Here is a 26,460-nt window from a genome sequence, read left to right as displayed (position 1 = left end):
AAAGGCTTGACTGAACAGATATGTTTTCAGCCTAGACTTAAACACTGAGACTGTGTCTGATTCCCGAACACTACTTGGAAGGCTGTTCCATAACTGTGGGGCTTTGTAAGAAAAGGCTCTGCCCCCGGATATAGCCTTCACTATACGAGGTACCAGCAGATAGCCTGCACCTTTTGATCTAAGTAGGCGTGGTGGGTCATAAAGGACCAGAAGTTCACTCAGGTACTGCGGTGCGAGACCATTCAGTGCTTTGAAGGTCAATAGTAGTATTTTATAATCGGTACGAAATTTGATTGGGAGCCAATGCAGTGTGGATAAGACAGGGGTGATGTGGTCATATTTTCTAGTTCTATTAAGGACTCTTGCTGCTGCATTTTGAACTAACTAGAGCTTGTTTATGCACTTATTGGAACATCCAGACAGTAAGGCATTACAATAATCCAACCTGAAGGTAACAAAAGCATGAACTAGTTTTTCTGCGTCATGTAGTGGCATTAAATTTCTTATCTTAGCAATATTTCTGAGATGAAAGAAAGCTATCCGGGTAACGTTATCAATGTGAGCTTTGAATGAAAGACTGGGGTCAATAATCACCCCAAGGTCTTTTACTGCTGCACGTGAAGAAACAAAGGCCATCCAGAGTCACTGTGTAATCAGAAAACTTACTTCTATCTGCAAGTACTTGTACTAAGTTGGTCCTAGTACAAGTACTTCAGTCTTGTCAGAGTTAAGCAGAAGGAAGTTAATAAGCATCCAGTGTCTAATGTCCTTTACACATTCTTCAATTCTATTAAGCTGGTGTCTCTCGTCTGGTTTTGCAGAAACATACAATTGTGTGTCATCAGCATAACAGTGGAAACTAATGCAATGTTTGCGAATAATATCACCGAGTGGTAACATATATAAAGAAAAAAGCAGTGGACCCAAGCCAGAACCTTGTGAAACACCAAACTTTACCTCAGTATGTCTAAAAAAAACACCATTTACATCAACATACTGATAGCGATCAGTTAAATAAGACCTGAGCCAGGAGAGGGCTGTTCCCTTAACTCCCACAACATTTTCTAGTCTATCCAGAAGAATGGAATGATCAGTGGTATCAAATGCTGCACTAAGGTCAAGCAATACAAGCAGCAAGAGACAGCCCTGATCAGATGCCAACAGTAGGTCATTTACATTTGTTCTAAATCCTGACTGATACATTTCATGGATGTTATTCCTATGCAAATATGAGCATAACTGCTGTGCCACAGCTTTTTCAAGGATCTTGGAGATAAAGGGGAGGTTTGATATTGGCTGATAATTGGACAGCTGACAGGGATCAAGGTCAGTTTTTTTAATCAGGGGTTTGATAACTGCTAGTTTAAAGGATTTGGGTACATAGCCAATCGTAAGAGAAGAATTTATTATTTTTAGAAGCGGTTCAATTACTTCAGGTATTATCTGTTTGAATAGACGTGTAGGTAAGGGATCTAGTACACAAGTTGAGGCTTTTGATGCAGAGATTAATGAAAGTAATTCAATTTCTCTAAGGGGAGTAAAACATTCTAATTGCTGATCTGATACAGTTACACTGTTAACTACGGGGTCACGTACATTGTCTGGCCTTAAATTAGTAGTTTGAATTTTTTGTCATTAAAAAAAATCATGAAGTCGTTGCTACTACATACTGCAGGTGTGCATGTGTCTATAGTAGACTTACTCCTGGTTAATTTTGCTACAGTATTAAATAGGAATCTAGGATTATTTTTGTTATCTTCTATTAGGGAGGAGAGATATGTTGATCTAGGAGCACTAAGAGCTTTTCTGTACATCAGGAAGCTCTCCTTCCATGCTACCAATTTTGTTTGACGCCAACAAACACGAGACAAAAAAAAAAGTGAGGCAAATTAGATAACAAGTGGTTTTCATGAGTTGATAAGCTATTTTTCTTGTGACTTAAAACTTGTGGCCTTTCTGGACGTCTATACTCAAACGATGTTATGGTACATATTTAGCTCTTGTCGCTAACATTTGAATAATTAGATTGGAGTAGGGCGGCACGGTCGTGTAGTGGTTAGCGCTGTCGCCTCACAGCAAGAAGGTCCGGGTTCGAGCCCCGTGGCCGGCGAGGGCCTTTCTGTGCGGAGTTTGCATGTTCTCCCCGTGTCCGCGTGGGTTTCCTCCGGGTGCTCCGGTTTCCCCCACAGTCCAAAGACATGCAGGTTAGGTTAACTGGTGACTCTAAATTGACCGTAGGTGTGAATGTGAGTGTGAATGGTTGTGTGTCAGCCCTGCGATGACCTGGCGACTTGTCCAGGGTGTACCCCGCCTTTCGCCCATAGTCAGCTGGGATAGGCTCCAGCTTGCCTGCGACCCTGTAGAACAGGATAAAGCGGCTAGAGATAATGAGATGAGATGAGATATGAGGCACTAGCCTGGCAAGCCAGACTATAACATGAAATGTACAAGCAAAAATACTTCACTATCAAATGGGGCACACCTTTCTATGCTTTGATATCCGGCTTACAGGTTTTACGATGAATGCGTAAAATGGGCTTCCCCTGTTTGAAAAACCAGCAGCCGCCACTGTTGTAAAGGGATATTAAACGGACACATGAAATGTTTTCACACTGGAGGTCTCTAAAACACTGAGTGTAGCTACAGTATGAAGTCCAGGCGTGGGGCAGACTTCATGAAGGAGTCCTGTGGGTTGCATGAGGAGATTTAAACTAAACTGACTCATGCATTAGAGAGGAAAGTTTCACTTCAGCGTCGAATACAGAAAGGGAGTTCATGCGCGGGCACGCGCTCTCTCGTGCGCGCACACACACTCTCACACAAACACACTCGCACGCGACACGTTCGTGATAAATTTCGGCTTTGACAATTTCTCCTTCCACACCAGAAGCATGTCACGACAAAACCGAGCGGCTCGATTAGACTAGCTGAAAGGCAGCGGGTAAGTAAAATAACACACACACACACACACACACACACATATATATATATATATATATATATATATATATATATATATATATATATATATATATATATATATAGACGTGTTCAACTGGTACGGCAGTTTGAAGTTGTGATGGAAACATTTTGCTAGACGATGCCGAAAGGAAACGGTAGTTTCCCCCCTAAAAACCCTCCACAGTTTCTTACCTTTTTTTTTTTTTAAATCGGAGGAAACAAATGTACACATCCGCTGTGCTTTTAAAAACTATCAAACAGAAGGTGAGATGAATATTTCGGTTGGTGTTTGTGTCTGTGGATGTAATTCCAGTCAGATAGAGGAGTTTGGAGAAGTCTAACATTAACGTCACTCTTTTAGACCGTGTGTGTGTGTGTGTGTGTGTTAACTACCCCAACTAACATGGAGAGGAAACTTTTTAAACAGAGAATTAAGCAGTGTGTCGAGGAGTAAAGCTGTAAACTCACACTTCATGTCGAGTGAACAGGACTCGGAGCCTCCCAAACAAAACTTAGTGCGGAAGGTTTCATAAATATTTCCTCTTCTCTCACATGCTGAAACTAGTCTAAAGTAACTGGTTTGGTCTCGTTCTCAGTTTAGTGGAGATATATTTGGCCGGATGACAGGATTACAGGCGGTATCATGGTGTCCTGGCTGAACTTTTGTCAGTCCCAACACCAAACAAACATAGTTATTTAAGGGGGGGAAATTGTAGGGTGATCTATAATAAGAAACAGACGTCACTTCAGCCCAGCTTTAGGAGGATAAAAAAGTGGACATATACTCCAAGTCATTAGGATACACGTGACAAATATAAAAAAATATATATGATTTACTTTAAATGCATCTGGTCAAGGAGGTCCTCTTTATGTATAATACACTGGGACACTGGAAAGAGGAAAGAGGGCAGGGGTGGGGGCAGCTGCTTTATATTCCCCCAAGATGTCTGAGCTCAGAGCTGTTCAAGCAGGCTGTTGGCTCATGTTTAGCTCTTCATATATGAGTTTTGCCTGCTTCTTATTTAGAACATTTGTGTCTCGGGTTTAGGCTTGGAAACGAGCTTGTGAGCGAGCGGTTCTCAACAACCCCCACTCTCCTACTGTACGTTACAGTCCTTTCTACTATGTGCAAATTAAAATCTTTCACATTTCAGAAAGTATTAAACGGCTGGGTTTGTGGACTGAGCTGTAGAATGTTTTTTTTTTTTTGCTGATGATTTTCTTCATGTCGGGTTCGTGGATCCTTTTGTTTCACTGGTTGGCTTCAAGCAAGTTATAAGCTTTTTTTTGAAGCTACAGATGATCAAGTCTCGGAATTGGATTTTATATGTATTTCCACCTATTTAAAAATGTTTATGTAAACATAAAAAGATAGAGATAGTTCGTTGTAGATACTACCCACAGTTTATCATTTAAAGCCAGGCGTTAAGGTGTGGCGTCAGTACTGTGTTGTTTCTGCAGCGTAAGCCCAAGGGGCAATTCTTTTTTTTTTTTTCCCCCCCACTAACTTGAAGTGAAGTTGGAGACAAGCATGACTAGCACCTGAGAGTAGCTGAGTGTTAAAGACTTTGCTCAAGAGCTTAGCAGTTGTAGTCTGGCTGGGATTTGAATTCACATCATTCCCTGAAAATTTGCAGTTCTGGTGCTTTAACTCAGGTGACCCAATTCCTGATACAAGAAATGCTATAAGGACGTAGCACCAGTCTATTAGTCTCCTGCAAGAAAAAGAACATGCAGGAGTTTGTGGCGCTTGAACTGTTTATTAGCTGTGTGTGATATTACTGTGTACCATGCTTATGAAATTGAGCTTTTTTGAAAGCTCAGATTATGAATTTCATGAGTTCTGACGATCAGCGTAGATAACCTGTAAACTTCGACTGGTGTCACGCTCTTAAAATAGAATAATGCTTAAATGATGATTGTAGAAAATATAGAACATGTATCATCAGTACTTTTATAACACTGATAAACATTACCCATAGCAACACGTAGCTCATTAAACATATATTTTTTTGTGGCAAGTAAATTTCTTTATTTTACATGGAGACTACAATACACTTCTGAAAGTCTCTCTGGAGAAGGGCGTCTGCTAAATGTTGTGAATGTAAAATGTTATATAACCACAGGAATCACTGCTGTTTGCTCACACTCTCTTAGTAAACATAAATCGTCTCGTCTCGTCTTCATCTGCTTATCCGGGGCCGGGTCGCGGAGGCAGCAGTCTGAGCATGGAAGCCCAAACTTCCCTTTCCCTTTACCCAGACACCTCGGGAAGAACACCGAGGCGTTCCCAGGCCAGCCGAGAGACATAGTTTCTCTTAGTAAACGTAAATCAATATCCAAAATACCTAAATGAAATTGTGTATTGTGAAAACGTCTTAAAATTTGTAATATATTTTTTGCTATATCACCCAACCCCTTTACTTTCTAAGATATACCAGTGTCTGCATCATATGCAAGTTGGAAACACCCTCAGGTACTCCTGCTGTTGCGGATTGCTAACAGGCTTGTTCCCTGCTAGTAAACTAACCTGCTTGTGTCACGGTTACTAATAGGATATTGTAATTTGTATAATAGTTTATTCAACAATAGCCAAGTCTTTGAAAATATACAGTAATTGCAATGTTACAGCAATGTAGTTAGCAAGCTAGTTCTGTGGGCTCTGTAGCTAAAACTTACCTGGTATGATTTTAGCCTCAAATAATCTACAGATGGTTTCAGAATTATTGAGCTTATTTTGTGATTTCACAACCAGAGCGCAAAACTAGTTTTGTCTTTTGTGGTGTGATATTAAACTTCATCCAAACACCAGTCTGTATAATGGAAATAGGGATGTTAACCGATGACCATTTGACCGGTGGTTGACCGAATCAACGTCAACCGGTTAATTTTTTTTTGGTTGTCGGTGAAAAAAAAAAAAATCAATCGTTTTGAAGCTGCCGATTTTGGAGCGGAGAACCTGGAATTCTGTGTTGTAAACGCTTGGGCATGCCATGCGGTGTAAGGACGACAGCTGACAAATCAGAAACACCCATTCAGTCATGTCCCGCCCTCCCGCCCCAGTTAAAGACAGCTGACAAATCAGAAACACCCATTCAGTCATGTCCCGCCCTCCCGCTGCCACTCGGCGAAAGAAAAAAGTGTAGACACAGGCTTTTTAGCTTACAAATTACTATTCTGTTTTTTTTTTTTATTATTATTAGAAGGCACATGGAGTTTAGTCCTGCCTTGGCCAGTGCATTCTGAAAGTATGTTTCGGTCTGTAGCCAACAATGCATGTTATTGCAGATCATATCTCTCCACACAAACTAAAGGCGCAGATGCCGACTTTTTCACGGCTTTTTCATGGACTGTAACGGCATTTGCTTATGTAGTAATTTTAATACAGAATTTACTCTGATAAAATTATTCAGACACTCCAACCCCCCCCCCAAAAAAAAAAAAAAAAATCGGATCTGCACGAGCCGTGAAAAAGGCGTGCCGTTTGCATCCCTGTTTAAACTCATAGGTTAACCGACTTTAACCGGCTAATGAGGCTCGGTGGTCGGTCAAGATTTTTTTTAGTTTTCGCCATCCCTAAATGGAAATCAGCCCCCAGAAGTGCTAACTGTTGGTGCTGAGGTACTTTAAGAATGTGGTGGTTGTGTAATCCTGGTAGAGAGTCAGGTTCTTTCTGCCTGTTTAATAACGAGGTTATATGAGGAGATACCTGCTGAGTAAAGGGCACATCTCAATGTACAATCAAATCTGAAGAGTTTAGCAAATGCTGCAGGGCCTCTAGTTTCAGTATTAGGGAACACTAAAGTTTCCCATTTCACTCGCTCCTTTGTGTCATATTGGTATGCTAATGAACCTGTGGATGGTGCCAAGCAAAAGCTGAACGACTGTGTGAACTTCCACAGAAATTGACCAGACTTTATCTTACAGATTTGGTGATGTGGGACAGCCTGTTTTAATACTGAAAGGATATAACAAGTCTTTCCTCAGACCCGGAAAACATACAGTAAATTCTTTCTGGTTGTTGCCTATAATGTCTAACCTCTTCAAAAAAAACCCCAAAAAAACAAACACCACAATAACAGCTTCCATTTAAAAACTCCACAAAGCCTGAGAATGAAAGCACACGTGGTCCCAGATGAGAGGGCATTTGTTTAGCTTTATAACATCACCACATACAGTCCTGTTATTCACACAGGAACACGAGTGAAAACAATCTTTTTATAGCAGCGACCTTTCTTTATTGTAATTGCAATCAAATCTCAAATATAATCATGATGTGAATTTATATCATTCAGCAAAGTACACTTTTCACAAACATTTTCTTTTTAATGTAAGTTGGTTCATATTCAGCATCTGCAATGACTCTTTACTCATCCAGTGCCAATAGTTTTCTTTTTAAATATTGTTTTACTGAAGAAGAAGAGGAAGAAGAAGAAACAGATAATCCCGCCATTTTTGAGCGGTTCAACTTTATTCATTTTTTCCTTCCTAAGGCCTGGTAATTAGGGCTTTTATTCTTAAGAATGATGACTGAGGAGGAGTGCTGCTTGCCTGCTGCTTTGCTGACTGAACGGCTTTTCCTGATGCCAGCTTTAACCACAGTGATGTGTGGGACTTGGCAGGCAGCGGCTCTCCCCACCAGTCAACTGAGTGTCCTGACCCCAGAAAACTGTGCCCCTGTCTAGCCCGCTACATTTAAGCTTCCAGAGGAAAGGTCAGGAGCCCTTGTAGCATCCATTGGCACTGGTTCAGTGGCACACTGACCCCATATATAAAGGTAATGTCAAGTAGTTCTCATCTCATCTCATTATCTCTAGCCGCTTTATTCTGTTCGACAGGGTCGCAGGCAAGCTGGAGCCTATCCCAGCTGACTACAGGCGAAAGGCGGGGTACACCCTGGACAAGTTGCCAGGTCATCACAGGGTTGACACATAGACACAGACAACCATTCACACTCACACCCAATTTAGAGTCACCAGTTAACCTAACCTGCATGTCTTTGGACTGTGGGGGAAACCGGAGCACCTGGAAGAAACCCACGCGGACACGGGGTGAACATGCAAACTCTACACCTACGACTCTAGTCGCCGGCCACTGGGCTCGAACCCAGACCTTCTTGCTGTGAGGCGACAGCGCTAACCACTACACCACCGTGCCGCCCGCATGTCAAGTAGTTATATTCTTAAATGTATTTTTATCCATCATCCAAGGGGCTCCATCCTTGATTTATAATGTCTTCACTTATTGCTGCTCGACTGCTCCTTGGGAACCTGATAGACTCCTTCTGGGATGCTAGAGGGGTTTGACACCTATTAAGAAGAAGAAGAAGCAATTATAAGGAGCTTTAATGAGCTAAATTTCTGAGAAATAAGCAGATACAAATAGTTTTAGTTGAACTCAGCCTTCTTGATTTGATTAGCAAACTTGCATACAGTGGATATAAAAAGGTTACACACCCCTGGTAACATTGCAGGATTTTATGATATAAAAATTGAAACCCAGATAAACCATGTCGGATCTTTTTCCACCTTTAATGTGATATAGCAACCAGAAAAACTAAAGTGGAAAACAATTTCAATTCAGTTTTATTTGTATAACCCACCTCTTCAGGCTGCGCCTCTCCCTTGTTTCTCTGCCCACTGTGTAATCATGTAGCTGTCTTAGCTGTCTTGACCAACCCAGGCTATGTACTGTCTCGTCTAGTCATAATCAGGGATGGCGAAAACTAAAAAAAATCTTGACCGACCACCGAGCTTCATTAGCCGGTTAAAGTCAGTTAACCTATGAGTTTAACAGAGATGCAAACGGCGCGCCTTTTGGCGGATGCCGCCTTTTTCACGGCTGAATCGTGCAGATCCGATTTTTTTTTTGGGGGGGGTGCGTTGGAGTGTCTGAATAATTTCAACGGCATTTGCTTATTCAGTAATTTTAATACAGAATTTACTCTGATTAAATTATTCAGACACTCCAATGCCCCCCCTAAAAAAAAATCGGATCTGCACGATTCAGCCGTGAAAAAGTCGGCATCTCCGCCTTTAGTTTGTGTGGAGAGATATGATCTGCAATAACATGCATTGTTGGCTACAGACCGAAACATACTTTCAGAATGCACTGGCCAAGGCAGGACTAAACTCGATGTGCTTTCTAATAATAATAATAATAATAATAAAAAACAGAATAGTAATTTGTAAGCTAAAAAGCCTGTGTCTACACTTTTCTCTCGCCGAGTGGCAGCTGTTTTCAACTGGGGCGGGAGGGCGGGACATGACTGAATGGGTGTTTCTGATTTGTCAGCTGTCTTCAACTGGGGTGGGAGGGTGGGACATGACTGAATGGGTGTTTCTGATTTGTCAGCTGTCTTCAACTGGGGCGGGAGGGCGGGACATGACTGATTGGGTGTTTCTGATTTGTCAGCTGTCTTCAACTGAGGCGGGACATGACTGAATGGGTGTTTCTGATTTGTCAGCTGTCGTCCTTACACCGCATGGCATGCCCCAAGCGTTTACAACACAGAATTCCAGGTTCTCCGCTCCAAAATCGGCAGCTTCAAAACGATTGATTTTTTTTTTTTAACCGACAACCAAAAAAAAATTAACTGGTTGACATTGATTCGGTCAACCACCGGTCAAACGGTCATCGGTTAACATCCCTAGTCATGATGATTTAGGCCGAATCCCATTTCACCCCTTGGACCAACCCCTTGGCCCTTCCCCTCCATTTTGCGCGTTCACGTGAAGGGGTAGGGGTATCCCAATCCCAGTTAACGCGGAGGGGTAGGGGAAGGGGTAGGGCTTCTGTACCCCTCCAAACGGAGATTTTCCTGGAGCTGACTCTGAACGAAGGGGTTTGAATGCTATCCGGATTTCAGCGAGATTTCATGCGGATTTCAGAAAGATGGCGGTTCCCGCGGCGAAAGATTGTCATAAATGTGTTTTCTCCATTATTTACGTGTTTTAAGTTGTTATCCAGAGGAAACACGCCGCTTGATTCGCTTTCGAGCTGAGAATGAGCAGTGATTTCTGAAATCCAAGCTGCTGCTAAAAAGCTTTGGGAGTGAGTATTGTTTTCGGTTGCTTGACTGCATACGTTTTGTTCTGTTATTCTCGCTTTTATTGTTTACATGAGTGTTCTGACACCTCATTCTGTCGGATGTGGTGCACGAAGCGCCAAAGATATCCCATTCAGTGGTGTTAGTTAACAAATCACACCCTGTCAGCAGAGATTTCTGGTTCTGCCTCTGGCTCTGACTGTAGCGGCTGGTCGCAGCCAATGACGCATTTGGTCGCGTTTTGCTAACATAAACGCTGACGGAGGTACCCGATGACGTATGTGATCGTTGAAGGGCTATCCCAATACGTAGGGGTTGAATTTCAAGCCCTATCCCTTGTAGCTCAGTTTCAAGGGGAAGGGCCAAGGGGAAGGGGGAGGGGAAGGGGTAGGGGTAGAAATTAGAATTGGGATTGGGCCTTAGTGTTAGCCATTGGGGTTTTTATTTTTCTCTATTTAGTTGTACTTTGTCAGCTCATATGTATGATTGGTTTCTTTTCCTTGGCTGTTTGCTGATTGTTACTTCAACAGAATATTACACGAGGTGTTATATTCTCACTTGTTCATTTGGCACTAGAACTTTCTTGTCTAGAAGTTCAGCACTTCTGACCTGACGTTTGCACTTGTTGTACATTGCTCTGGATTAGAGCGTCTGCTAAATGCCTGTAATGTAATATATGGAGGATATTACATGGTTGCGCAAAGATATGAAATTTATTTTCGAGTGGTGAGTGTACAGTTGTGGTCAGAAGTTTACATACACTGACATGAATGTCATCTTGGATATGAATGTCATGGCAATATTTGGGCTTTCAGTAATTTCTTTGAACTGTTCTTTTTCTGTGGCAGAATGTACAGCATACATCTTTAATTAAAAAAAACCCACGAATTTGGTGCACAAGTTTTAATTTTCTTTGGGTTTTCTGAAATCAACACAAGGTCAAAATTATACATACAGGGTCAAAAATTTACATACGCTCACTTAGATTATTAATTCAGAGGTGCTGAAACTACCAAAATGTCTCTTATCTTGCCAAGGCCGAGGTCTCTTAACTTTCTGTTAGTAATCATGATTGACTACAGTTGGTAGCTTCTCTGTGCCTTCATAAAAAGGGTTTGTTTACAGTACTCATTGGATTGACCAACATACAGTAAAATGAGAGTCCAAGGAGCTCAGTGCAGATCTGAGAAAGAGGATCGCAGATATACACAACTCTGGAATGTCTCTTGGAGCCTTTTCTAAACAACTGCAAATTCCAAGATCAGTTCAAACAGTTGTATGCAAGTTATTGTGAGGTGTAGTCACTTTGCCAAGCCACTTTGCTTCAAGAAAACCCAAACTGTCACCCTCAGCTGAAAGGAAATTAGTTTGGATGGTCAGGAACAACCTGGGAACCACCATGGCACAGCCCTGCCATGAACTGGAAGCTGATGGATCACTGTCTGCAGTTCAGATCACCATGGACTAAGAGGCTGCTATCCAAGAAATAACCCCCTGCTCCAAAATTGACACCTTCAAGCTTAACTAAAGTTTGAAGCTGGCCACATGGACAGAGAAAAAGCCTTCTGGAGGATAGCTGTATGGTCAGATGAGGCAATGATGGAATTGTTTACCCACAATGACCACCACGTACAGAGGGACACTGTGCCAGTTGGGTGGTGGTGGTAGGATCATCATGCCCTGGGGCTGTTTTGCTGCCAGTGGAACTGGTTCATTGCACAAAGTGGATGGAATAATGAAGAAGGAGGACTACCTCAGAATTCTTCAGCATAAATCATCAGAAACTTGAACACAACTTGGGACTTGGGAATTACAACAGGACAGTGAACCCAAACACACATCAGAGCTGGTTGTGGAGGATAAAGCAGGCTAATATTAAGCTTAAAACAAGTCCTGACTTCAACCCTATTGAAAATATATGGACCGCATGGATTAAAGTTTTCCGTCGCTACGACGGATTTCCGTCAACTGGGAGCGCTAAAGATCAATAATGAGAGTGATGCAGATCCGAGGAAAAAAGGGGGGTAGGCCCATAGGTCTGACACCGATGTGATTTAGAACTTCACCAAGCTGCTGTGATTGCCTGTTGTTGAACCCTTTCTTGTGCTATGTTTGAGTATATGTAAAGGAATAAGTTGTTGCGCTAGATAGGCCTAAATAAATAAATACAGCCTACGCTACTGTCTAGTCCCGGGGAGGCTCGGCGTAGGCAGCGAGCCGCGGTGCTTGGCTTGAGTTTCGTTTCTATCGGTGGCTCCAGCCCGACTTTGGACGCTCGTAACTCGGCCAAGGGTGGTCCCAGCCTCTCCAAACTTGGCAGCCAGCGACCTCTGCCCTCTCCCCAACGAACCAGCGCTGCCAGGGTGGGCCAGCCCCGCGCCTCGGGACACGATTCACCCCGAGGTGAGCCGCGGCGCTCTGCATCAGTTTCCTTTTAACGGCGGCTCCACTGATGAAACAATTTGGCTGTCCTACTACTAGGCAATTACTTGCCTACTACTAATACTAGGCCTATTGTAGTAGTAGTAATAATAATAATGATATTTGCCTATTGAAAGGTGATCAGGTGAAAAATCTAAACAGCCCTGTTGAAGCCGCAGCAAGATCTATGCTATTAAGCCTTTTGTAGGTTAAACAGGCTTCGGCAGACAACATTCTGGAAAGGCTGTGTTTTTCTTTAGTTTGATTAGCCTACGATTTAATCTTTAAACATTATGGTTTCAGCAGTTCGCTTAAACATTGGAGGCTGCAGAGTCGGGCTGCAAGATTTCCCGACACTTGTTTAAGATGCCAAACTTCATAGTAAGGAGAAAATAATTCCACAGTATTTAGTGCCTCGTTAGTCTCAAAAATTAATAGTGAATGACCAACGCGAATTAAGTCCCAAAAAAACATCTCGTAGGCCTATATTTTACATTTTCAAAAAAGTCCGGAATTGGATGTTGGTCAGTGGAGTGTAATGAAGTGTCTCATTCACTAAGCACAAAAGGTCGGAAAGCAGTGGAGAAAACAGCTATTGCTTAAATAGACTACTAATGGTTTACATTAGTAATTTAATGTATGTGACAAATTCATTGATTAAATAGATAAAGAAGCGAATACTCCAAAGCTCAAAATTCAGGAAAGTGGCTCCGGTGTCGCAAGTGCACAAGAACAGTTATTTGAAATTTAACCTAATGAATTTGTGCGTGCGCGTGCGATTTCATGAAGAACCGGGACAATTGGCATTCGGTGAAAGATTCACACCAATGACTCATTATATTCATGCACGCCCTCTCGCCCACTGTTGCTTCGTTTTCCTGATTTACACGAGTGTCTGAAGATGGAGTTTTCAGAAATCTCCACTCTGCCCAGAGTTTGCAAAAGTAGCTGTTTTCAGTGACTGAAACCTCCGTATAGGTGTGAATGAGAGGTGCAACCGAATAAATAAATATGCGTCTTTTTTTATCTGGCTACATGTAGGCTATCACTGCGCAAAGCCTCTAATGTTGAAATGGTAGTAATATTTGTTAAAATAATAGTAGGCTAATTTCCACATTAATTGGTAAAATGGCCCAAGGGATGTGATGGGGGGATGGACGTTTTATAAGGGGGATGATTTGAGATTTTTATTTCAGAAGGGGGATGCCATCCTCCCACATCCCCCCCTCAACTCGAGTACTGCGTATAAGGCCATATTTCACCTGACATAGGCCCTTCGATTTCCATCACTAGAGCGCGTCAAATTACTTTCGGTTTTGCCAGCAGGAACGCGCTTCTTTTAAATGAAGGCACAGATGTGTCAGACATCGACAAAACGGTAAAGAATAAGCGGAGACGGGCTTGGCAAAATGAAATGGGCGATAATGGCAAGCTCCTGCTGCTGTGCCAAGGAAAAAGAAACAAAAACGGGCATCAGGTGTTGCCAAACTAGATGCCTTTGGCTTCACTGCGAAGAAGCAGAAAAAGTGAACTTTCACTTTACTTTTCTTGTTTCCTGGCTTTATTTCAACAGATTTTCCTATTTTTCTTTCTGTTCCACTCTTCTGAAAGCATGGTTCAAGTTCGACTGCACTTGCACTTTTCTCTGAACCACTGTTGTGCATTACTAAAGTATTGTTGAAATAAATTTGCACTTTGCGCTGAAAACTTGATGTTTCATCATAAATAGCCAGTAATGACAATGGTAAAGTCTTGCCTTAGCCTTAGTCATTTGTTAAAATTATGTAAATGTACTATAAGTAGGGGCCTAGGGGATAATGGACAACACGGCGTTTAAAATTTGACGCATCGCTGACATGGTAGGGGCCAACGACATGGAGCTTTTTTTTCAGTCAGATAATTTTTTTTTTTGCTTTAATCCATGGGACCGTGCTTATAAGTCGAGTCCATGCCAAGAAAAAAAAAATGTAATTGAACTCTACCAATTCTACCATGAAGAGTTATGAAATATCCAACCAGAATTCTGCCAGAAGCTTGTTCATGGTAAACAAAAATGTTTGGTCAAGGTGAATCTTGCAAAGAGACATTTTACCCAAATATTAGGTGTGCTGTATGTATATTTTTGACACTCTATGTATAATTTTGACCCTGTGTTGATTTCAGAAAACCCAAAGAAAATTAAAACTTGTGCACCAAATTCTAGTGTTTTTTTTAATTAAAGATGTATGCTGTACATTCTGCCACAGAAAAAGAACAGTTCAAAGAAATTACTGAAAACCCAAATATTGCCATGACATTCATATCCAAGATGACATTCATGTCAGTGTATGTAAACTTCTGACCACAACTGTATTATGAGTGAGCGAAGTGAATGATTGATATATTTTTCAACATGAGAAGATAAACTTCATATCTTCATGGCACCATGTAATGTTCTTTATATCAGCGTTTCCGATGCGACGCACCATCTAGTGGGCCACAAATTTTTTTTTTTTCAAGTCGAAGCTAATTTTTACTCATTGTAGGGTACAATTGCTGGGTTGCAGCCGATGTCACATCCTCCTCATTAAGCTACAGTCACACTACAGCTCGCGATGCTTTGCAATGGGTTATCGATGAAAATGAGGCATTTTGATGGCGATATACAAAGTGAGCTAAAAGTTGTGGTCACACAGTAGGTGAACACTTGACTGTCGTGCCTTTGCGTGCTTGAGTCTGGCGTAGCTCATGGCGCGTTGTGTGTGCGCTTGGGACCCAGTCATTATGGGAAACACCTGACGTTGATTTGAGCACAATCAGCACGCACAGATATGCAAGCTGTTTTCACAGAGGCTTTGTGAAGCATCACTGTCTCGTTTGTTTCTAGCCATGTTTATAATGCTGTTTAAATACTCTGATTTCTGTTTTGCTTTTTGTAAAAAAACAAACAAACAAAAACTTGGAAGATGGCTCTGGACACTTATAGTAATGCATTTATGGCTGAGGACTGCAGTCGACTTGCTAACTTTAGGACTGCAGTTGTCATGAGCAGTTTTGCACTCAAGTTTCCATCAATGAATAATTTATAACGTCAACAAAACAGACTTCATGTTAAAACTATAATGAATTTCTTGGTTTCACAGTTATAGTTTGTGACTATATATGACACAGTTATAGAAGCGAGTTATTTCTAATCACATTGTCTGTTATCACCCAAATGAGGATGGGTTCCCTTTTGAGTCTGGTTCCTCTCGAGGTTTCTTCCTCATGTTGTCTGAGGGAGTTTTTCCTTGCCATCATCGCCACAAGCTTGCTAACTGGATATAAATTAGGGATAAAATTACCTCATGTTTAAAGTCTTTAATTCTCTGTAAAGCTGCTTTGCGACAATGTCTGTTGTTAAAAGCGCTATAAAAACAAACTTGACTTAAATATCATGCCTGCTAATAAACACTGTTCCTGCACTTAGATCAGTTTACTGCCATCTATCTTGTAGTGTCCTGATCACCAGATCTTTAACACAGCCACATATAAAAAGTTGTACGCCTCCATGCTCTTCCAGGTTTTCATCTGTTTGTCCGTGGAGAATGATGTCTGCAGCACCAGGTTGGTCGAGATGTCGGGGAACTCAATGGATGGATCATTTTCCAACTCATAGGAAAAATCCTTCTTTGTTAATGTGTAAGGATCTATCCCATTGAGTGATTTCTGTATCCACTTCTAAGTGTACTTCTTGGTTTTAATAACTTGCTTGTTTGCTGAACACAAACAAGACAATAAGTTCTTGTGTTAATCGACCAGACTCCACTTTTGGATCATTAATCCCTTTTGACTGAGAAAGCCCTGCATGCATGGTTTTATGTGGGCTTCTGACACATCCATAGAGTTTTAAATACAATATCTACAATTAAAAACAGTTTGTTTTTATTGCACTTATTTAATTCCTGGGCTCCCGTCTGTAACAGGGAGTGATGTTGCATCCCATTAATACACTTTACAATAGATTATTAGATTCTAATAGAATAGATGAGCCAAAATAATTGGAGATCTTTTTTAACGGGCCCCAACTTGTTACAAGTATGAATAGGTAGGCCTCAAAGCAGAAAAGGTTGAGAACCCCTGTTTTATATTATATGGACGCATCCACACAAAAAAATGCAAGGTAATCAAAAGAATTTTAATTTTGAACTGGTTTGCCATTTTGACAGTGCACATCTAGTCAGTGGAAAAACACTAGGAGTCACGTCATCAGAGTGAAATATCGGGAAATATGTCACTGAGATCCGCGATGCATTTTGTATGAAAAATGTGAGTTTTCCAACACGAGAAGATAAACTTCATATCTTCAAGCTAACATGTGATTTTCTTTTTATTATATAGACACATCACAAACAAAGAGTACCCAATTTTATCAAAACAATTCATCGATATCTTCACGAGTGAGGATATTGAAAAATATGTTACGTTGTAGTTCTCAATGTCCCTGATGTAGTTTGTATGAAAAATACGAGTATTTCCCAGTAAAACACTCGTGTCCATATAAACTAACATAACACTTTTAACATTGGACATTGCCACAAAACAGCTTTAGAGAAATCCAGATATAAAATATTAATTTAGTTTATACTTAAATAAATAGAAATATATTAGGGAAAAAAGAAAAAAACCTTTCCATCCCCATGTGTTTCAGTGATAAAATAGCCTTTTTTCTCATCTAAACCCTCTTTCCATCTACAGTGTCTAATGTTGTGAACAGTGAGTTTGCCCTATGCTGATAGCTATACCTTTTTATTTTCCCCCCGAAGTTAGTTTCTAAAGCATTGTACCACTAGATCATAAGAAGGCGTGGCCACACATGGGAATGAAGCGATTGACAGCCCTGACCAGAAGAGACCGACTGCAGCACCTGCATGGCGCCCTGTCTGTTCATTTCATATACGTACTTACCAATTTGAACTTTTCTGACACATGCATTAATACAAACTGTTAGACATTTCTTTTAAAAACTTTTGGAACATCGAGAGGTTTAATAGGAAGATAGCTGCATAGTCATATGATACCTTGATAACTATATTATTTCAGTAATAACGATATCCAGCCAGCCAGCTCTCAAAATTTGTGCAAAAGCCATTTGGTTATCAGTGAACATATACGCTACCAGTAACATTAGAGTGGATTTTATAAGTAGGCTAATTCGTTTACAGTGCATGCGGAATAGCCATGTGTCCCAAATAATGCGTTATTAACTCACACTGCATTGCCGGAGCATTCCACACCAGTATGATGACTGGGTAATGTTAGTCACATCAATGTCAACGAATTTCCTGTTCATGTGATAAATGTCCTTGCTGGATAGATGTAATAAAGGGAAGTTGAGAATGGGACTATTCATCTGATTAGTGATGCAGTGCCTAGTTATTTCTACCACTGTACACTGGGAGAAGGGGTGGGCCTACCAAATGAGTTGTTGTACCTGACTTCAACTCTTGTCTCTACTGCACAGACTTTGGCTCCAAATATGACAACATGAAGGAAGGTTGGTGGGCATGGTGTGTCTGTGTGCACATGTATTTCTGTAGACTGGAAGCCAATGGAGTTACATGGTCCATGTTTTTCTTTTACAGTGGGTGGGTTGGGCAGATTGGGACCTCTGGTGATCAAACAGTGCAATTGTATTACAAGTGTTGCCAGGCAAAACAAACCTCGCCCGGTAGCACTTATGATGAATATGAAAGAAGATATTGTGAAAAAAATAGGTACTCTGTGGGTACATGTGGCTACTGCTTATAAATAAAATTGTTTTCTGATACCATGTCCATACAGCAAATATAGCTTATACATGTATATTTACTCTATGAGGCAGTAGCCACAAAAATGAAGTGTAATCCAAAAATAAACAATTTAAAAATCACAGAAGTAAAATATACCAAGTGTCTGTACTTTATATTATTCTACTCTTACCTCTTACAGTTTTAAAAACTGAAACCTCCGAACCGAGGCTGACATACACACGCTGTCGCCATGACTGAAACTCTTATTTCCCGGAAATGGCCCATTGCTAGAGTTCAGTGGAACGCACTTTCCCTCTGTAATAAGCATAAACATGTCTGAAAGCAATTTCTTTAGTGTAGTCCATTTATTTTGAATGGTGAACCGAATTGTATGCTCTCACCGGCCATTTTAATCGGAACACATGCATGCGCAGTGCACGATCGTTACATTCTTAAGGCCAATTTATGCTGACAACCCAGTCCTCGCAGATAGCGTTGCAGACAGTGTCTGCATAGCCCCCCCACCTTTGCAGACGCTCTGCGCGCACCTCCCAAAAATTGTGACCACCGCAGAAGCCTCGCAGACAGCGCCGCAGACAAGAGGGCTCTGATTGGTCCACTCTACATCCACTGTACACGCACTTCCGCTTCCCTACTTTCCCGGTTTGGTTTGTTTTCACTACCGCCATTTTTAAAAACACGAGCGAAGATGGAGCAGCACGAAGAGCGGTTGATTGAGGAAGTACGTACATCTATACGACTCCAGTTCTAGTCATTATAAAAAAAAAAGTTCTAGTCATTATAAGTAACCGGAGGATAAACACTCCACTAACCACACCCACCAACTACTCCTAGCGACTTCGCGCCCCCTTGCGTTGTGCCGGTGAATAACATTGCGCATGCCTATTACTCCCCGCTCAACGATAAATTACAACTGTCTGCGAAAAGCTATTTGCGAAAGCCTTGTCGCAAGAGCATGCAGAGGCCTTTACAGCATGATGACGTAGTGGCTAGCACCTGTATATGAGGCAGTAGCCACAACAAAAACAATTTTGACCTTTTTGGTGACCTTGACTGGATGACCCTCAAAATGTTGGAGATTCTATCTGAGACCAATGCCCATCTATCCTGAAAGTTTCATGAAGATTGATCTAGCCTTTTTCCCGTAATATTGTTTACAAAAAAACAAAGAAACCTGACCGAAAACAATACCTTGCCCCGCTTACTCCGTAGTGGGCGAGGTAATTAACAGAATACTGATATGGCACAGGGCGGCACGGTGGTGTAGTGGTTAGCGCTGTTGCCTCATAGCAAGAAGATCCGGGTTTGAGCCCTGTGGCTGGCGAGGGCCTTTCTGTGCGGAGTTTGCATGTTGTCCGCGTGGGTTTCCTCCGTGTGCTCCAGTTTCCCCCACAGTCCAAAGACATGCAGGTTAGGTTAACTGGTGACTCTAAATTGACCGTAGGTGTGAATGTGAGTGTGAATGGTTGTCTGTGTCTATGTGTCAGCCCTGTGATGACCTGGCGACTTGTCCAGGGTGTACCCCGCCTTTCGCCCGTAGTCAGCTGGGATAGGCTCCAACTTGCCTGCGACCCTGTAGAACAGGATAAAGTGGCTAGAGATAATGAGATGAGATGAAAAATCATGAGGCATGCAGAGGTGTTGGTTGGGGGGGGGAAAGGAATGGTTGGTCAGTGTTTTCATTCCAGTTGCAGCTTGCCTCATGGGCAGCAAAGAGCTCTAAAAATTACAAACTGCTTCTTTCATTTTGGCTAATTTTATTAATATGTCTGTCAAGCGCTATTAAGGAGTACTACCTACTGAATGCAGTCAGGCAGTTGATTTTTGAAGTAGTGTTTGACATATACCAGTTTAGAGACCATTTTTTGTGAGGCTTTTAGCATTCAAAATCGAAAGCGCTGTTTTATTTATGAAATTGCTTATTGTAGCCAGGATGGGGTTGAAGCTCTGCCAGAGTCCTGCAACCTCAGCATGAGACAACAGTTGTTTCTTTCTCTTTCTGCCTTCCCACTATACAGTGATTGCACTTCCGACTGCTTTCATGCTTCACTTTCGTTATAGCATTGCAAGCATTGCCTCGAGAATGAGCAGGAAACATTATGAGCATGGTGAATTACAGTAAGAGCAGCTACTGATCCTTTTTTGAGATGATTTGAAATTTGCTGCAGTATCAGAGATTGCTGTCCTAAATGACAATAAATAATGCCAGATAGATCCCAGGGTTCTAAATAAACCATTCCTCGGCAAATTTACTGGCAGTGTAGCAGGTGGTTCCCTCGGCTAATAAGTGTGCTTTCTACCAAGAGAACATATTATGCGTGTTCTGCACTTATGCAAACACTCAGACAATTGACACTGTTCAGATGCTCATAACGGTTCATTTACTGTAATTGTGTGTGAAAATCCCAAGAGATCAGCAGTTTCTAAAACATTCAAGCCAGCCTATCTGGTACTAACAACAGTGCCACAGTTAAAGTCACAGAGATTACATTTTTTCCCACATACTGAGGTTTGATGTGAACAGTAACTGAAGCTCTGGACCTGTGTCTGTATGATATATTTTTTTTTGCATTGTGCTGCTGCTACATATTCGGCAGATTAGATAACCGTAGGTGTAAAGCTGCTCCTATTAAAGTTGATCCACTGATTTGGTAACCATGGTTTAGCCACGAAAATATTAAGTGAAAACTTCAGAATCCTGTTAACGAGAGAGAGAGAGAGAGAGACCAAATTCACAAAATTGTTATTCCAGTGTTTGTTATAATTGTTTTATTATTAGTTAATGTTGTTGATATCTTATTGTGTGTAATTTATAAATTAAACTTAATCGTAGGTATCTACAGTACCAGTCAAAGGTACGGACACCTTTTAATTCAATGTTTTTTCTTTATTTTTATTATCTTCTTCATTGTAGAATGATGCTAAAGGCATCAGAACTATGAACTAACACATAAGAAATTAGGTAGTTGTCACGGTGCAGGCACTTACGGATGTATGCACAAAAGAGTAACAAGAAGCAAACAGTGTCAGAGCCAAAACGTGAGACTAGAATCAGAGTCGTAGAACAAGCGAGGGTCAGGCAATCGGCAAACAATGTAAAGGCGGAAAGACAAAAGAGCGTAAATGAGGAAGGGAGAAGCAAGAGTCAGAAAAATGAGAGTCAGTCAGAAACAACAAGGCTTGGTATGAACTGGTGAGAGCAGAACAATACTTTGCATTGGGTTAGTGTGAGAGAGAGGTTTATATAGGCAGGGAGACTAATTAAGATGATGAGTGTCAGCTGATGTCAATAGTCTGGAGATGGAGGGCGCTGTGAGTTTTGGGGAGTGTAGTCCATGTTTGTAGTTTGGACGCTCTCAGCAGGTTTACTGACAGTAGTAAGCAAAAAAAAGTGTAAAAAAAAAAAACCAAAACATCTCATCTCATCATCTCTAGCCGCTTTATCCTGTTCTACAGGGTCGCAGGCAAGCTGGAGCCTATCCCAGCTGACTACGGGCGAAAGGCGGGGTACACCCTGGACAAGTCGCCAGGTCATCACAGGGCTGACACATAGACAACCATTCACACTCACGGTCAATTTAGAGTCACCAGTTAACCTAACCTGCATGTCTTTGGACTGTGGGGGAAACCGGAGCACCCGGAGGAAACCCATGCGGACACGGGGAGAACATGCAAACTCCGCACAGAAAGGCTCTTGCCGGCCACGGGGCTCGATATACCTTCTTGCTGTGAGGCGACAGCGCTAACCACTACACCACCGTGCCGCCCCCAAAACCAAAACAAATTTTTAATATTTTATAGTTTTATATTCTAGATTTTTCTAAATAGCCACATTTTGCTTTGATGACAGCTCTGCACACCATTGGCAGTCTTTCAGCCAGCTTCATGAGGTGGCAACGTGGAATGGTTTTACAATGGTCTTGAAGGAGTTCCCATCTATGTTGAGCTCTTGTTGGCTCCTTTTCTTTCAATCTGCGGTCCAACTCACCCCAAACCATCTCAATTGGCTTTAGGTCAGATTCAGAAATTCAGAAAGGAAGTCCATTGATTGTATGCGACACTTTAAACAATTCTGACCTCGGATACCTTTTTAATTGATATAATGTAAATTTCTGTGTCTGCATATGTATGTTTTGTGTATTGTATATATTGATTTGAAATGAAGCAATCAAGACGTGAAGAAAGTGTAGACTTTAAGCTTTAATTTGAAGGAATTAACAAAAACATTTGCAGTTAGGAATTACAGCCATTTATAACATAGTCCCTCCATTTTCCCAGGCCCAACAATAATCAGACAGTTAACTGATATGCTACTTCATGGCCAGCTGTGACCCGTTTTCTCCTTATTTCATGACAAATTAAGGTAATAAATGATCTGAAGTTGATTCCATGTGTTGAATATGCATTTGGCAGCTGTTTATGGGAACTTTCAAGATGCAGCCCAAAGAGGTGTTAATGCACCTCTTTGATGCACCTCATGTAGAATTGAAAGAAGACATCATGAGCCAGAAAAAAAACCCCAGACCGATCAAAGAGATAGCAGAATCTTTAGGAGTAGTCAAATCAACAGTTTGGTACAGTCTTAAAAAGAAGGAATGTACAAGTGAGCTTAGTAACACCAAAAGGCTTGGGAGACCTCGGAAAAGTTTTTGTGGATGATTGCAGAATGCTTTCCTTGGTGAAGAAAAATCCCTTCACAGCATCTAACCAAGTCAAGAACATTCCCGAGGAGGTAGGTGCATCATTGTCAAAGTCTACATTCATGAGACGCTTTCATGAATGTAAATACTGTCATGCTCCGCCTGATCTGCTCCGCCTGATCTGCTCCGCCACCGCCAAGGATTTCGGAATCCCGTTACTCACCCTTGAGGTCCCTCTCACTCAATGGCACTGGCTTGACCACCATCACTCACCTCACCACCCCGCTCACCCTAAGGATTTCAGGCAATCACTCAGAAACCATCCAGCTTCATGTCATGAACAACCCTCACGTTCCCGTTATTCTTGGACTACCCTGGTTGATGCAGCACAACCCCCACTTAAACTGGACTGATCACACCATCCTGCCTGACCTCCTGCCTGAACTCCGCTCTGCCTCCCACCAAACCACCACAGCCCTCAGCCAGTGAGTTTCCCGACCTCTCTCATGTGCCTCTGGAATATCTGGACCTCAAGCCAGTTTTTAGTAAAACCCGAGCAGTGTCCCTCCCTCCTCACAGGCCTTACGATTGCGGGATCAACCTCCTGCCCGGGACGGCGCCACCCAAGGGACGTCTTTACTCTCTTTCAGCCGCCGAACGACAGGCCATGGAAAAGTACATCACGGAGTCACTGGCAGCTGGGATCATCCGCCCTTCCTCCTCTCCAACAGGGGCGGGGTTCTTCTTCGTCGAAAAGAAGGACAAGTCACTCCGTCCCTGCATTGACTATCGAGGTCTCAACACCATCATGGTCAAGAACCGCTACTCACTACTGCTCATGACCACAGCCTTCGAACTACTCCAGGGAGCTAAGGTGTTCACTAAACTGGACTTATGCAATGCCTATCACCTAGTTAGGATCAGGGAAGGGGACGAGTGGAAGACGGCCTTCAACACCTTCACAGGCCACTATGAGTACCTCATAGTCCCGTTCGGTCTGACCAATGCGCCTGCGGTAGTCCAGGCACTAGTTAACGACGTCTTAAGGGACTTCATTAACACCTTTGTCTTCGTATACCTGGATGGCATCTTGATTTTCTCTTGCTCCCTGGAGGAACATCGGGGTTACTTCCGGCAGGTCCTCCAACGCCTGCTAGAAAATAAACTGTTCGTTAAGGTGGAGAAAAGCGAGTTCCACCAAAGCTCCGTCTCGTTTCTGGGGTTCATCATCGCTCCGGCAAAGATTCAAATGGACCCCCTCAAGCTGGAGGCACTCGCTGACTGGCCCACCCCATCTTTAAGATGAGAGCTCCAGCGCTTCCTAGGATTCGCCAGCTCCTACAGGTGCTTCATTTGCAACTTCAGCACAGTGGCCGGACTTCTGTCAGCCCTGACCTCGACCAAGACCCAATTCAAGTGGGGGGAGGAAGCAGAGAAAGCCTTTTCCACGCTCAAGCACAGGTTTACCACAGCACCCGTTCTCACCATACCCGATCCAACCAAGCAGTTTATTGTCGAGGTCGATGCTTCCGAGTCAGGGGTCGGAGCTATACTATCCCAGAGGGCCAGTGACAACAAGGTCCACCCATGCTCCTTCTTCTCCTGCCAGCTATCCCCAGCCAAACGGAATTACGACATCGGCGACCGAGAACTACTGGCTGTTAAACTAGCTTTGGAGGAGTGGAGGAACTGGTTCGAGGGGTCGGTGCTCCCCTTCCTAGTCTGGACCAACCATAAGAATCTGGAGTACCTTAAGTCCGCCAAACGCCTGAATTTCCGTCAAGCCTGCTGGTCTCTCTCCTTCTTCCGGTTCAACTTCACGCTCTCCTACTGCCCAGGCTCCAAGAACGGCAAACCCGACGCCCTGTCCAGGATGTTCTCTTCCCACCAAGAGGAGTCCAAGCCGCCCAAGACCATCCTTCCTCTACGCTGCCTGGTGGGAGCCGCCATTCTAGAGGTTGAGACGCTCGTGCAGAAGGCCCTGGAGCAGGACCCCGGTGAAGGTAACCCTAACAACACTCCTCCTAACCATCTGTTTGTTCCCTGTCCTGTGCAAACCCAGGTGCTGCAGTGGGGTCATAGCTCCAAGCTGGCCTGTCATCCGGGAGCCGCCCGAACCCTGGCACTCATCCAGCAGCGCTTTTGGTGGCCATCCATCAAGGAGGACGTCCAGGAGTTCGTGGCAGCCTGCGACACATGCTCCCGGAACAAGACAGCCAATCGACCCCCTGACGGCTTGTTAAGACCCCTCCCGACTCCGCATCGACCTTGGTCTCACATCGCCCTGGACTTCATCACAGGACTCCCCAACTTAGGTGGCAACACGTATCTTCACTGTTATTGACCGTTTTTCTAAGACTGTCCATTTCATTCCTCTGCCCAAGCTCCCCTCAGCCAAAGAGACCGCAGAACTACTCGTCCACTAGGTTTTCCGCCTACATGGTCTGCCTACTGACATTGTTTCTGACCGGGGTCCTCAGTTCACTGCACAGTTCTGGAGAGCCTTCTGCAAACTCATTGGGGCCACCTGTAGTCACTCCTCAGGCTTCCACCCACAGACCAACGGCCAGGTAGAACTGGCGAACCAGGCTTTGGGGGTTGCACTCAGGTGCATGGTGTCCAGGGATGCCAATTCTTGGAGCAGGTACCTACCCTGGATCGAATATGCACATAACACTCTCCCTTCCTCTGCCACAGGTCTGTCTCCGTTCCAGTGCTCACTAGGTTACCAACCACCACTGTTCCCCAGCCAAGAGGAGGAGGTCGCCGTACCCTCAGCCCAGCTCTTTATACGCCACTGCAGGAGGATGTGGGCATTGGCCCGGAGAAGACTCATTCGCTCCTCACTTGCATCCAAGAGGCAGGCCGACAAACATCGCTCCAAGGCACCCACCTACCGAGTAGGTCAACGAGTTATGCTCTCCACGTGCCACCTGCCACTTAGGACCGTCTCTCACAAGCTAGCACCCAGGTTCCTTGGACCCTTCCTCATCAAGAAGGTGATCAACCCATGTTCTGTTAGACTCGCATTACCACTCACCATGCGACGTGTTCACCCTACCCTTCATGTAGCTCAGCTTAAACCTCTGGTCTCCAGTCCTTTGCTGGAGACACTCTTCCTAAAGTGCCTGGAGGCGCTCATTGGGGGGGGTGTCATGCTCCGCCCCGGACTTCCACTCCGGAGATTTATTATCTCCCAGTTCAAACAAGCAAGCTTTGTTTACATACTGTTCACTTGCTGAAGCCAAGCGAAGATGTCTGGCGTCTGTTGCCTGAAGAAAACTACAGCTAAAAAAAGCTTTACCACTGGATTATTTGGATAATCTTAGTCAGAAAGAAGCAAAGGATAGATATGCAGAAATTAGAGTTTATTAGTGGTTATGAGCCGTACAATATTCCTCGAAACAACTGGAGTGACAGTGCAGATTTGTGGCCTAGCGTTAGTATTAGCTACATGTTGGAATATACCTTCTTTTTCCTGAAGAGTCCCAACACAGAAAAACAGTTTAAAAAACCTACAAAAGCAAGAAAACCTTTGTGTAAAGATTTTTTCCCAACATCAGCTTTTGGGACCAGAATGTTGCGATAGCCAAAGCATTTACCCTCAAAGGACTCTGAC

At 43.0% G+C, this 26,460-nt stretch overlaps 1 protein-coding gene across 2 annotated transcripts in view; it reads left to right on the top strand.

The window, feature by feature from the left end:
* The first annotated feature begins 2,768 nt into the window (after positions 1 to 2,768).
* The window catches only part of st3gal8 (ST3 beta-galactoside alpha-2,3-sialyltransferase 8), a 42,466-nt gene continuing 18,774 nt past the window's right edge, over positions 2,769 to 26,460 (top strand). The window contains exon 1 of one of the 2 annotated variants that reach the window (XM_060910389.1): positions 2,769 to 2,941. The gene's annotated coding sequence lies outside the window, so the exon portion shown is untranslated. Of the gene's footprint in view, positions 2,942 to 16,067; positions 16,091 to 26,460 lie in introns of those variants that run through there. The other variant, XM_060910390.1, reaches the window with a different exon arrangement.

Source organism: Neoarius graeffei, chromosome 26 (assembly GCF_027579695.1).
Source record: "Neoarius graeffei isolate fNeoGra1 chromosome 26, fNeoGra1.pri, whole genome shotgun sequence".
NCBI classification, from domain to species: Eukaryota; Metazoa; Chordata; class Actinopteri; order Siluriformes; family Ariidae; genus Neoarius; species Neoarius graeffei.
The sequence above is the reverse complement of the archived record's forward strand: the minus strand, read 5'-3'. Positions and strand labels throughout refer to the sequence as shown.